This window comes from Adiantum capillus-veneris, chromosome 18 (assembly GCF_014529385.1).
Source record: "Adiantum capillus-veneris isolate H3 chromosome 18, ASM1452938v2, whole genome shotgun sequence".
NCBI lineage: Eukaryota > Viridiplantae > Streptophyta > Polypodiopsida > Polypodiales > Pteridaceae > Adiantum > Adiantum capillus-veneris.
The window spans coordinates 150105350-150119992 of NC_140948.1; the positions used below are offsets into that span (position 1 = coordinate 150105350).

General features: G+C 42.5%; 1 pseudogene; it reads left to right on the plus strand.

Annotated features, from left to right (window-relative positions):
- Positions 1 to 396: 396 nt before the first annotated feature.
- On the plus strand, positions 397 to 944 carry LOC147436636 (uncharacterized; annotated as a pseudogene).
- Positions 945 to 14643: the final 13699 nt, after the last annotated feature.

Genomic DNA, 14643 nt, shown 5'->3' on the forward strand with positions numbered 1-14643 from the left:
TCTAGTCTCTCGTCCTGGTCTAGTAGTCTCTCGACGTGGTGTAGTCCTCTCTCGTCCACGTCTAGCTAAGTGGTCCAGTCACTCGCCTTGGTCTAGTGGCGTTTTGGCCAGTGTCCAGTAAGTTACAGGTCTTCATGCCCAAGGCTTGGGTGGGCTTCTGACTACTGTATGACACATACAAGGCAATCAAAAGAGCGACAAATCCCACTACTGATTCCTCTAAAGTACTACCATAGGAAGCACCAACCATTTGTGCCAAGTAGAAGTCCACCAATCCCATTACCCCTACCCTCTTCTCACACGACTCCCTCCATTCCTTCAACCAGTTCTACACCTCCCCGCTCACCTTCCCCAGCAAAGTGCTCGACCAGTGTGCACCACCAGGCTCCTGAGCAGATGGCCATGGAGGATCTCACAAGTGTCCTGGCTAAGGTAAATATAAAGTTTCCAACTTTCAAAGGACTCTCTACAGAGGATGCAGATGACCATGTGAGGAGATTTGTCTCCCTCTGTAGGCGTTGTGGCTCAACAGAGAAGATGCTTACCTAGTGCTCTTCCCATCAACATTGGATGGATTAGCCGACAAATGGTATAGTTAGTTTGCTGAGAACCATTTTGCGACTTGGGCTACATTACGACGGGAGTTCTGTGAAGTCTTCAGACCATGGGACTTCCAAGAGAAGGTTTTGGATGAAGTGGCCAACCTGATGCTCCAGCCAAATGAGACTTTTGCAGAACTCATGACCAGAACCAAGTTTTTGGTTGCTAAGCTTCCTTAGCAACCAGGTAAATTTATGGTTAAGAAGTGGGTGGAGAAGGCTCTTCCCAAAACCTCTGAGCAAAAACTCCGAGAGAGTCTCTAACCTGACGCCACTCTAGAGGAATTTGTAGCAGTGGCTACTCGGATAGAAGGAGCTCGGAAGTTGTTCACCCACTCTCCTTAGGTAGAGACCACCTCCGTCGTTTTAGAAAGTCCCTCTGATCCAATAACCTCTTTACGCAAGGAATTGGAAGCCCTAAAATTACAGCGAGCTCTTCAAGAGGAGAGGTCTTTCTCTCTTAGACAGAAGAAGCCTCCCCATCACAAGGCTTTGGAACAAATCAAGCGCGAGCTAGAAGAGCTCAGGTCTCAGCAAGAGACTAAGGCTATGGTTTGGTGTAGCTCATGCCGCTCTCTAGGGCACCCTCCACATGAATGCCCCCTTCGGATTTACTGCCACTTCTGTGAGAAGTCCAGACATGAGGACAAGGATTTCTACTACCTCAAAGGACTGCAACAAATACAGCAAAGTCTTGGTCCTGCTCTTCAACAAGGGCCATCACATGCATCCAACATGGTTTCCCCTATGTCCATCCAAACCACATACCACCTTTGTTGACAGCCCCTCCTATGCAAGGTATGCGGAGCACTTTTCCCTCTCAGAGCTTTTATCATACCCATGCTCCCTCATCTCCTCAAAGCTTCTACGCCTCCACCTCCAACTCCATGCACCAAGAGCAAGGAACACTTCGCCCTTCGACTCGCCTGGATAAATACTCCAGGTGCCCCAAGCAAACCCATTCACCTTGAAGGTGGTATAGATCCAGTATTTCATCATAGTTCGCTATCAGTAGAGTCCAATCCCGAATTGGAGCAGCCTACACCACCTGAGTTCGACGACGACCTCTTGCAGTGGTTGGAGGCTACTGCTTCTATGCCCTGCCATGGAGTCTCTATTCAATGTTTCCCTGAGGATACACCCTCTTTCACAGTTCCTACACTACCTACACCTAGTGAGCCACTTGAGCCAACAACACGTGTGGAGGATCTACTGGAGTTCACACACACCTCAACTTCAGCCCCATCCGTGTCGGACTCTTTGACCCAACTAAAGTTCTTTGTGACAGGTGTACTACCCTTCAACAAGATTCTTCAAGGTGGGTTACAACAAAGAGATATTGATTTCAGCGTGGATGACCCAACTGAGCATGTCTCTCTACTCCGAGATGACGCAACAAATTCTTCACCTACAATGCAATCTTCGGAGATGCTAGCTAGAGATCCAATAAAGGGAGCGAACTGCAGTGTTTCTGATACCCACCCCGCTCTGCTGAACCATATGTAGAGCAGAAAATCCAATTTTTTGTCAACGAAGATCAAATTAACCCCTTCTAAAGAAAGGGAAAAGTCAAGCACTGATGATTTTGCAAGCGATCACCTTCACTACGGGACACAGGTCCCCTTCAACTTTCTCCACATTGTCTCCATCCTTTTGTGCATCCTCTACTTAGCTTCACCCGGACTTTTGCTCCTATTTAGCGCCCTTAGCCCTACCCACCTCCCTCTCTCTCTTTTTCTCTCCCTCACCCTCACCACCCCTCTCACCCCTCACCACCCTATCTTCCCCTCGTCCCTACCTACCCTCCCTAGACCCTATCCACCTCCCCCTAGACCCTACCCACCTACCCATAAACCCTACCTACCCCTCCCTAAACCCTATCCACCTTCCCCTAGACCCTAACTACCCCTCCCTAGAACCTATCCACCTCCCCCTAGACCCTACCTACCTCCCCCTCGTCCAGACCTACCCTCCGTAGACCCTACCCACTTAACTCGCCCCTACCCACCCCCTCTCTTCCCCTCGTCCCTACCTACCCTCCCCCTAGATCCTAACCACCTCCCCCTAGACCCTACCTACCCTCCCTCGTCCCTATCCACCCCTCTAGATCCTCCCTACCCTCTCATCCCTACCTACTCCCCCTAGACCCTACCCACCCTCCATCCCCCCTTGCCCCTACCCAACCCCCTCTTGCTCTCGCCCCTCTCCACCCCCTCTTACTCTCGCCCCTACCTAGCCTCCTCCACCCCTCACCCACTCATCCCTACCCACCCCTCCCCCTCTTGCCCCTACCCAACCCCTCTCTTCCCCTCGTCCATACCTGCTCCGTCTCGTCCCTATCCTCCCCTCCCCCCTACCACCCCTTCTCTCTCCCCTCACCCTATTCACCCCCTAAACCCCTACCCACCCCCTCAACCCTCCAATGTTATAGCAACTTTTACAGGCCACATTAAAGTCAGAGTTTGAGCATTGCCTATAAGGATGCCGGGAAATTTTCACAAGTTTAATTGCGACGGAGGCTCCATGTGCCGACCTAAAATCGGGATTATTTCAGGTTTGCCCTTATTGTCTTCTGTTCGGACAAATACCATTCATGGTAGCCAACTCCTCACTCTTTTGGCTGCATTTACACTAGCGTTCATCTTGGTCAGTGTTCAGTTTCTACTTTCTGGACCACGTTGAGGCGAGGTTATTTCTTCTTCGGCATATCTTGCAAATATCTACATTGCTTCATTGGTACTTTCCTCCTAGGAACTCAAAATCTTCTCCAAACATTACCTTCTTCAATCAGAGTGTACTGTGTTTTTTTGCTTGTTTCACTACTCTCTAGTTTCACTATTCTCTCTCACTAGGACGGTGAGTGGTCTTGTGGCAGGCAAGTTGTAGCAGGTCTACAGTGTCACTGGTGCATGACAAATAGTTAGTTTATTTAGTAATAGTTGGTCAGGAGTTCACACTGGACGGACTCTCGTCTAGGCGGTGCCAAGTGGCAGGTGGTCTAGTGGACACCGAGGCCAGATGACCACCACCTTAGTTTGGAGATAGGCTTAGCTGGATTGGGATATCTTCTAGCCGTTGGTGGCTCCTTACATATGAGTGGTTGGGTCTAGGGTCGGGGATGCTATCATTATTATTCACTGTGTATGGTCTAGCGTCTAGTCTCGAGTCCTGAGTCGAGAGTTATACACAGCACGTCTCCACCATCCCTGTACAGTTGAGTCTCGACACCCCCACTATAGGATCTAGGGTCGGGGACGCTATCATTATTATCCACTTTGTATGGTCTAGAGTCTAGTCTCGAGTCCTGAGTCGAGAGTTAATACACAGCACGTCTGCACCATCCCTGCACAGTTGAGCCTCGACACCCCCACTATACCTATGAGATCTGGACTGGAGCTGTGTGTGTTGCCATGCCAGAGTCTGTATTGGTCTCTTTTAAGTTAGCCGATGTAAAGTGTCCACATCATCTTCCTCATGCATAATCTTCAACTCCAGCTCTTTACGCAGCAAAGCAATTTTAGCCTCATTGCGACTTGCATAAAGGCTAGCCAAAATATCCCAAGCCTGTTTTGCAAATTTTGTTGAACGAATGTGAGAAACAATGGTTCGCTTCACAGACAACGCAATCAATGCATGAGCCTATGCATCCTTTACATCCCAACGAGATTGTTCTGCCGTAGGTAAAACGACTCTAATGGCAGCAATTCTTGCAGCAAGACCTGCAACATCCTCAACATCGCCTGCATCCTCAAAACGAGGACGTACATCAATGCCATGCACAATATTCTAGACGCCCTTTGACACAAGAACATGTTGCATCATGTAAGCCCACATAGGGTAATTGTCCCCATCTAATCTATCCTCAGCAACAAACATCTTGAACACATCTATGTTGTTGCACCTGATGTGAAAACTGCCCGAAAAGACTGTTGTGCAGAAAACGACACTGACAAAAATTCTACACAAAATGACAAAATAGCATGTGCAATACTGCCTGTAGTGGAAACGGAGGCCAAAATGAGCCCGAATCAAAAATCTGAGCAGACTAAAATCAACGAGCTCTCCCAAAAATTTTGTCGACCTATGAACGCTTGCCAAAGCTCATTGAAATCGAAATGAGCAGGCGTGTGCTGGAGCTGTTGGCGACTAAGCCCGGGTGGATGCAACCTGCTCTGATACCAATTGTTGGAATTAGGGTTGCAAGGAAACTCACACAGCTTAGAGAAGAAGAAGGAAGCTCAAGGCACACAATAGAGAGTGTGTTACTTAGTGTGCAATGGAAAGATAGATAGCCCTAGAGTGATGGGCATATATACAATGCATGGGGGAAAAAACCTCCTAAAGAGTGAAAAAATGCCCCAGCGGTCCTAGTGTGTTCACACACATCACTACCACTATGGTAACAGAAAGGCTGCTAGCAAGGAGGAGGAAGCCATGGTTGACTTGCATGAAGCCTCAAAAATCCGTTATCAACATGGTTGTTAGGCCCAAGGACTAATATTCAGCATTGCATCAAACTCTATCTCTGCCACTACACCTACACACATTCCATTTGACATAGCGCACAAGATCCGCTCGACGTTTTAGCAAATTTTTTTCATGAAGCTTTTTCGAGTTCACACGACAAATTAAATTTCAGCTTTTGTTCTTATTTTTTAGCCTTAATCAAGAGGTGAATCACACAACAAAATTCATCGCCTACAACAATTTGTATATTCAAAGTGTTTTACTTGACCCCCTCTTCTACAATGGATAGATCAATTTTGGTGTTTCAACTTTCGAGACAAGCCTTTACGGAGCTATTGAGCTCTCAAATGGTCAAAATTCTCATTTATTTTTGGCATATGGATTCCTACAATAGGCAACAAAAGTTTCAATTTTGCTCAAAAATTTTTAAGGTAAAATCACCAAAATACCCCTCTAATTTGTGGAAACCCCCTCAAATTTTAAAAATTCCCAAAATACCCTTGTATCCATTTTGGTTGGATTGCTCAACTTTATTCCATTTTGACAATTGCGATCCATTTTTGAGTGATTAGCATGTAATTAGTCACAAATTATCTCATTAAAAAAAGGCAACTATGTCTAAAAATAATGAAGCGATTCATCTCCAAATCCTACATGGCCAACTCAAATTCTAGTTTTAGCATCTTGTATTGACTGCATTGATAGAAAGTCAGCCTTCTTATGAAAAGCTACACAAAAAATTATCTTTCGAGAAATTTAATCTCACAACCAAGCGTATTTTGGGATTTTTGGAAAATTTGAAGTGCATTTTGGGAATTTTTTAAATTTGAGGAGTATTTTGGTGGTTCTCCCAAAATTTTAGCACTAGGATGGTAACAAAACACTTTTATCCTTGTGACCATTTTGCTTGGATTATTTGAAAAGTTCAAAAATGAATTTCTAGGTGCTATATATCCACAAAGCTGCCTTATGAGCTGAAAAAAACTTGACATTTTTTTGGAGTATTGATTTCACCATTAACCTTATTCTTGCACAACATTTTTGAACCTAAGCTTGTGAAAAATGGGTCCTGTTTTTGGCTTTTTTTTTAAAAAAAATGAATTATACCACTCTAAAATTCATGTTTGTCAAGCTTAGATTGTTAGAGAATTAGCCTTAGTAGTTCTCAACATGTTCTTATGCTTCTAGGGAGAATTAAGTGTTAAAGCTGAAAGTTATGACCAAATTACAAGAATTGTCTAATCCTATTTTTTGGGCAAATTTAGTACTTTTATGATTTTTTAAATGGTTTTCGTGATATCCAAATGCAATTTTGATTGTGCAAGTGGCATATGTAACATAAAGCTATTCTTATTTGAATTTTGGGACACCTAATACCTTATATAGCATAGTTTACGATGATGGTTGAGTTTTTCAATTGCAAAAGAATACAAGACATTCTAGTGTAGCAAGTATATCTTTTCTGAATAATGCTATTTTTTAAGGCCAATTGTGTGTATTTTGCAGATAGTAACCATATCTAATCATAAAATTCAAATTTGGCTAGATATTGAGTAGTTTCTATGGGATTTGAGAGGTCATAATGCCAAAACCCAGTTTTTTCATGTTTGCTATATTTAACACTTCATCATTGTCCACAAGGTTCCACTTGATAAGATATCCATTATTCTTTTAACATGCTCCATGGCTCCTTTTGAATCCAAAGGCCCAAAGGGAACTAAGAAAACATGTATATAATATCTGTATTGAGCATGACTATAGAAAGTTTCATGAAATGTCCACAGAATGAAAAAAATGTAACTTTTCTATACCTATTTTTTGCCAAAAAAAATAGTGAGGCAAAAGAAACCATATGTTTTGATCACCAACCCATTGAAGTTAACGGGGAATTCTATCTCATGTCCTACAAAAATTTCCATTCTCATTTATATGCAATCAACCGTAAGAAATGGCTATTTTGGGCAAAATGGAATGGTTCGTCTACTTTGGAGGCTTGTTGTGACCAAGAGATGAGAAATATTACAAGTTTCTTATTTTGTCCATATGTAGTAACCTTTGAACTGTAAGCTCATGAAAGGATTTTCCAAAATGAGTGGATCTACTATAGTTTTGGATTTTTTGAAAACCCGAAAAGAACACTTTTATGTCCTATTAGGTCACCAAACTAGTGTTAACTCACCTTTGAAATTTTGGGATCGTCTTTGCTCAAAAGATCAACAAAGAAAATTCTTATGACATTGCCAACAAAGTCTTTTATGAAGTTTATGGTTCCATTGTCGAGATCAAACAAGATGGAGTTGCAAGTACATGTTTTGAAGATTCCAAAGGGGTCAATTTTAATGGTTCTTGGATGTGGAAGATTGCATATAGATCAAAGAGGTGGAGACAAGGTGACTTTGGAAAACAAAAGATGTAGAAAATTATTCTCTCAGTATCGTCAAGAGATGCTAGTATTGTCATGTCAATAAATTTTTAAAGGTTACAGACACTACATATGCATGTCCATAAGGTAAGACCACCTTGTATATATGTCTAGGTTTGTTGTTTGTGGTTGAGTCTATGTATGTTGTTCCATTTTTGTCTTTTGAGCAAAATACAAACACATCATGTTTTCTAAGGGGGGCTTTGACTCTTGTTGTCTGTTTGCAAATGTCATTTTAGCAAAAAACCTTTCTAGCCCAGATTGTATCCCACTTCTATCCACGTTTTGATGACTTGTAGAACGATGGATAGTGATTCATTCACTCACATGACATTTATAACACTTTGTTTCCTCTTTTCAATGGGGGCAGAAGTTCAAATGTAAATTCCAATGAGGCAAATGTACAGTCTATGGGGGTTTTTGAAAATGTTACAGAGCATCTTATTTTACTGATGCAGACGTACATGATGTACTTGATGAGGAAAGGGCTGAGAATGAGCAGGCTAGAGGTATGCCTAAATGGTTGGTGCATACTTTGCGTGACAGTAAATTCGATGCACCTTTGTCTAGTCGTGCTCAGGCTCGCGCCATGCATCTTATGAATTAGATTGTTATGCTTTGGATGTGTCTAGCTTATATGATGTTGAGGAACCTCTATTTTTTTATGAAGCACAAAATTCAAAAAATTGGATGGCTGCCATGCAATCATAATATAATGCACATATAGAAAATGACACATGGAATTTATGTGATTTGCCTCCTGGCAAAAAGGCCATTGGTACAAAGTGGGTTTACAAGTTGAAACGCAAGTCGGATGGTGAAATTGATCACCATAAGGCTCGACTTGTTACAAAAGGTTATGCACAACAAAAAGGCATAGATTATGAAGAAACGTTTTGTCCCACTTGTCGTTTGACTATTGTGCATTTTCTATGTGCATTGGCAAATGATTTTGGCTGGAATGTACATCAATCTGACGTTATTACAGCTTTCTTGAATGGTGACATATTTGAGGAAGTTTATGTAACGCATCCTTGCAGTTTTGTCAAGAAAGGACAAGAGGATAAAGTGTGCAGATGTAAGAAGGCTTTGTATGGGTTGAAGCAATCTTCTCGTGCGTGGTATGAGAGGGCTGATACTCATTTGGTCAAATGAGGCTTTTGTAAACAGTCCAAGTGAAAGCACATTGTATGTAAAGCGTGAGGGTGATGTACTTCTCATTGTGGTTCTTTATGTGGATGATTTGCTGATCACTAGACCAAATGAGAGACATATTGCTGAATTTAAGCCTAGTTTGAATGCTACTTTCAAGATGAAAGATTTGGGGCTGTTGCATCATTACTTGGGTATACACTTTAAGCAGTGTGATGGTGGTATTGCCTTGTGTCAGAAAAGTTACATAGAGACATTGCTATGTAAGTTTGGACTAAAGGATTGAAAACCTATTGCCACTCCCATGGAAATTGAGTTTATGCACAAAATCCCGACTCCGACACTCGTGTTAAGATGAAATGCCATTTGACCTCAGGTGCCACAAATTTAAGACTAACCAATCCAGTACTGCGCCCTTCTCCCATGAAGTGATAGCGCATTATGCCGAAACTGGTTTGAAATTGAGTCTTCATGATGTTGGTGATCCTATAAATGTCACTCTTTACCAAACTATTGTTGGATGCCTCATTTATGTATGCAACACGAGGCCGGATATTCAGTTTGCAGTCTCACAGGTCAACTAATTTATGCATAGCCCAGGGTCTAAGCATTGGCACGTTGTCAAGAGGATTTTTCGCTACTTGAGTGGAACTTTACATCTTGGCTTGTTTTATCCCAAGGGGGATCATTGCCGCCAAACTTACAAGCTTTTTTGGACTCAAATTGGGCTGGTTGTTTTGACACGCGAGTGTCCACAAGTGGTTTTTGTTTCATACTTGGGAGTTCATGTATTTCATGGTTGATAGAGAAGAAACCTAATGTGGCCACTTCTAGTTGTGAGGTTGAGTACATGGCAGTCTTCACAGCTACGGTTGAGTGTGTATGGCTTAGATGCCTTATAGCTGATTTGGGTGTTGGACAAGACACTGCCAACACTATCTACACTGACAGTGAGATCGCATTGGCACTTGGGAGGAATCTAATTTTTCATGCTCGCACAAAGCACATTGATGTGCATAACCAATATGTCAGGAGAGGCTCTCAGTAATAGAGATTAGCTTGGCTTATGTGCCAACACAGGACAACCTTACAGATATATTCTCACAAACGCATTGCCTTGTGAGAAGTTCGAAGTTTTCCGCAAAGCTTTGGTCTTACTCCCCTTTGTGGACTGATCATATGTGCCAGCTCTCGTTCACCGCATCAGTCTCGGGGGGATTTGTTACCATATACATGTGGTAGTGATGTGTGTGAACACACTTAGGACCGTCGGGGCATTTTTTCCCTCACTAGGAGTCCCCCCCCCCCCCCCCCCCCCCCCCCCCCCCGTGCATTGTATATACGCCCATTATTCTAGGGCTATCCATCTTTCCATTTCACAGTTAGTAATATAGTCTCAGTTGTGTGCCTTGAGCTTCCTTCATCTTCTCCAAGCTGTGTGTGTTTTCCTACAACCCTAATTCAAACAACACCAATGTTACGAGATCGTCGTGACATATGTATATAACAAAACTATCTGGCACTAACATAATCTAATTGTCAATACTCAAAGACGCGACAAAAATAGGGTACGAAGACATGTCGGGTTTTCAATCACAATGGAGTTACTGTTTCTAGAAAATGGACTGAAGAGAAATCACAAACTGGCACTCAACAATCATCAATAGACAAATGGTCAATCCTTGCTCCAACTAACTACTCAATGGTTTTTCAGGTAAAAGAACTTGAAATGCGGTGTCAAGGATATCAACGAGCAACTTATTTCTGCAGGTGAAGTCATTTCAGACAGTTCCCTAGTGCAGACTGTTCTTGATGCCTTACCAGATTCTTACCAAACTTTTGCTAGTACATGGAGACTTATGACCCAAGGAAATCCTGAAGTTGTCAAGTTTGATGCATTATGCACATTGTTGTTGCAAGAGTCACTTTATAAAAAAATAGGACTAGGGAGCGTGCAGTCGAACAGGCTTTTATTGCTTCTCAAAGAAAGGGTGGTAACAACAATGCAGCCACTTCTTATGGTTCTGCTACGAGTGGCAAAAGTTATGTTCCTAATGCTTCTGCTGGAAGCAATTCGTTTGGAAATTCTAGTGATAAGGGCAAAAAGAAGATGCGTTGTCATTATTGTAAAGCTAATGATCACTTGATCAAGCAGTGTCCTAAGTTGAAGGCCAAAGAGGCTAAGAAGAAAGAGGGTGGTTCCACTCCAAATGTTGGCTCCACTACAAATGCAGCCATTGTTGAGACTTTTGTGAAAGGAGACTGTGATGCTGATGTTGATGCAGAATGGGCTTTTAGTGCAGAGTGCACTTACATCCTACTGTCCATGATTCATGCATGTCAGTTGCTGCAGATTCACATGTGTGGTATTTCGATAGTGGTGCTACAAAGCACATTACCTCACATCGTGAATTGTTCACCTCTCTCGAGTCTGTCCCTCATGGGAATCCAGTCACTTGTGCAAACAATGCCTCTTATCCGGTTCAAGGAGTTGGAAAGATTGTGCTTACTGCTGCAAATGGAAGTTCTTTTACACTTGTTGATGCACTTTATGTACCTTGGATCAAGAAGAATCTTTTGTCTGTATCTGCACTTGCTAGACGTGGACTTGTAGTCAAATTTGTGGATGACTGATGTACAGTTCATGATCTCAGTTTTGGTGATGAAATTGTTATATCTAGGCTTTTGTGCCATGGGCTGTATAAGCTCACTTTGTATGACAAGTGTGGACAAAATTTTGCAAGTGCAGTTGTAGATTCAAGGGCTATTTCAAATGCAAAACTTTGGCATGCACATTTTGGTCATCTGAATTTTTCCAGTTTGCTGCGTTTACGGAAATCTGATATGGTTGCTTCTTTGCCACCTCTTGAAGCACCTGTTAGACATGTTTGTGAAGGCTGTATTTTGGGTAAGATGTAGCATTCAATGTTTTCAAAGGATGGTTCACTTAGGGCCACATGCAGGTTGTAGCTTGTGCATAGTGATGTTTATGGGCCCATGCAAACTCCCTCCTTGGGCAATTACCTTTACTTCGTGACTTTCATTGATGATTACTCCATGCATGCATGGGTATTTTCGCTTAAAGCGAAGTCCGAAGTTTTTATGTGCTTCAAACAATTTCTGGCTATGGCTGAAAATGTATCGAAATGTACTATGGACACCCTCCGTTCCAATCGAGGGGGGGAGTATATGTCTCATGAATTTAATGCATTTCTGGCTAGTCATGGGATAAAACACCAATCTACAGTGCCTTATACACCTCAGCAAAATGGTGTTGCTGAGAGAAAAAACAGGTCACTTACGGAAATGGCATGATGTATGGTCAAAAGTCAAGCTTTGCCGCATTCTTTTTGGCTTGAGGCCATCATGTGTGCCACTTATGTACTAAACATGTGTTCTATAAAAGCTTTGCAGTCTATTACTCCATATGAAGCATGGCATGATAGAAAGCCTTCTATTGAGCCAATGCGTGTTTTTGGCTGTTTGGCATATGCTTTGGTTCCTCAAACACAATGGAGAAAATTGGGTGATAAGGCTGTCAAATGTATTTTTGTTGGTTATAGTGCTGAAAGAAAAGGTTACAGGTTGTATCATCTGCAAACAAAGCATATTTTGGTTTCACTGGATGTAATGTTTGTGGAAGATTCTCTTCAACCCTTGCTCTGATGTACTAGAGACAGTAATGTAAGCTCACAAGACATTTATGACACTTTGTTGCCTCTTTTCAGTGGTGGAAGTTTGAATGTAAATTCCTTTGAGGCAAATTTACGGCCTATGGGGGTTTCAAGAAATGTTACAAATCAGCCTATTACTGATGCAGATGTACATGATGTGAAAAGGGTTGAAAATGAGCAGGCTAGAGGTATGCCAAAATGGTTGGTGCATACATTGCGTGACAGTAAATTCGATGCACCTTTGTCTAGTCGTGCTCAGGCTCGCGCCATGCATCTTATGAATTAGATTGTTATGCTTTGGATGTGTCTAGCTTATATGATGTTGAGGAACCTCTATCTTTTGATGAAGCACAAAATTCAAAAAATTGGATGGCTGCCATGCAATCAGAATATGATGGACTTATAGAAAATGACACATGGACTTTATGTGATTTGCCTCCTGGCAAAAAGGCCATTGGTACGAAGTGGGTTTACAAGTCGAAACGCAAGCCGGGTGGTGAGATTGATCGCCATAAGGCTCGACTTGTTGCAAAGGGTTATGCACAACAAAAAGGCATAGATTATGAAGAGACTTTTTCCCCAATTGTCGTATGACTACTGTACGTTTTCTATGTGCATTGGCAACTCATTTTGGTTGGGATGTACATCAATCAGACATTGTTACTTCTTTCTTGAATGGTGACATATTTGAGGAAGTTTATGTAACGCATCCTCACGGGTTTGTCAAGAAAGGACAAGAGGACAAAGTGTGCAGATGCAGGAAGGCTTTGTATGAGTTGAAGCAATCTCCTCATGCTTGGTATGAGAAAGCTGACACTCATTTGGTCAAACAAGGCTTTCGTAAACAGTCCAACCAAAGTATGTAAAGCGTGAGGGTGATGTACTTCTCATTGTGGTTCTTTATGTCAATGATTTGCTGATCACTGGACCAAATGAGAGACATATTGCTGAATTTAAGGCTGATTTGAATGCTACTTTCAAGATGAAAGATTTGGGACTATTGCATCATTACTTTGGTATACAGTTTAAGTAGTGTGATGGTGGTATTTCTTTGTGTCAGAAAAGTTAGATAGAGACATTACTATGTAAGTTTGGACTTGAGGATTGCAAACGTATTGCATCTCACATGGAAACAAGTTTGAAGTTGAGTCTATATGATGCTAGTGATCCTGCTAATGTCACTCTTTACCAAATTGATGTTGGCTGCCTCATTTATGTAAGAAACGCGAGGCCGGATGTTCAGTTTGCAGTCGCACAGGTTAGCAGATTTATGCTTAGCCCAGGGTCTAAGCATTGGCAGGCTGTCAAAGAGGATTTTTCGCTACCTTAGTGGCACTTTAGATCTTGGCTTGTTTTATCCCAAGGGGGATCATTGCCGCCATACTTACATGCTTTTTCGGACTCAGATTGGGTTGGTTGTTTTGACACGAGAGTGTCCACAAGTGGTTTTTGTTTCATGCTTGGCAGTTCATGTATATCATGGTTGAGCAAGAAGAAACTTACTCTGGTCACTTCTAGTTGTGAGGCTAAGTACAGGGTAATTTTCATAGCTACGGTTGAGTGTGTATGGCTCAAACGCCTTATGGCTGATTTGGGTGTTGGACAGGACACTCCCAACACTATCTACACTGACAGTCAGAGCGCATTGGCAGTTGTGAGGAACCCAGTTTTTCATGCTCGCACAAAGCACATTAAGGTGCATTACCATTATGGCAGGGAGAGGCTCTCAATAGGAGAGATCAGCTTGGCTTATGTGCCAACACACGAGAACCTTGCAGATCTTTTCACAAAGGCATTGTCTCGTGAGGAGCTTGAAGCTTTCCGTAAAGCTTTGGGCTTACTCCCCTTTGTGGACTGGTCATGTCCTCAGAGCATGACACTTCCCTTTACTCATGAACCAGCTCTCTTGTTACCATATACATGTGGTAGTGATATGTGTGAACACACTAGGACCGCCTGGGCATTTTTTCCGTCTTTAGGAGGTTTTCCCCCCCGTGCATTGTATATATGCCCATCACTCTAGGGTATCTATCTTTCCATTGCACACTAAGTAACACACTCTCTATTGTGTACTTTAAGCTTCCTTCGCCTTCTCCAAGCTGTGTGCGTTTCCTTGCAACCCTAATTTCAACACTTTCTTACAAGTGTACAAGTTGAGGAGGTCAGCTACTATGAAGGACCACGTAGCTCTAATACCATGTTGGCGAACAAACGGAAGCGGAGAAGGTGGAGACCACCAGTAGGAAGACGAGAGGAGAACTCGATAGAGAAAACTTGTGCAGCCAAAAAGTTATTTTCCATATTTTAATATGAACTAGTACAATGACTA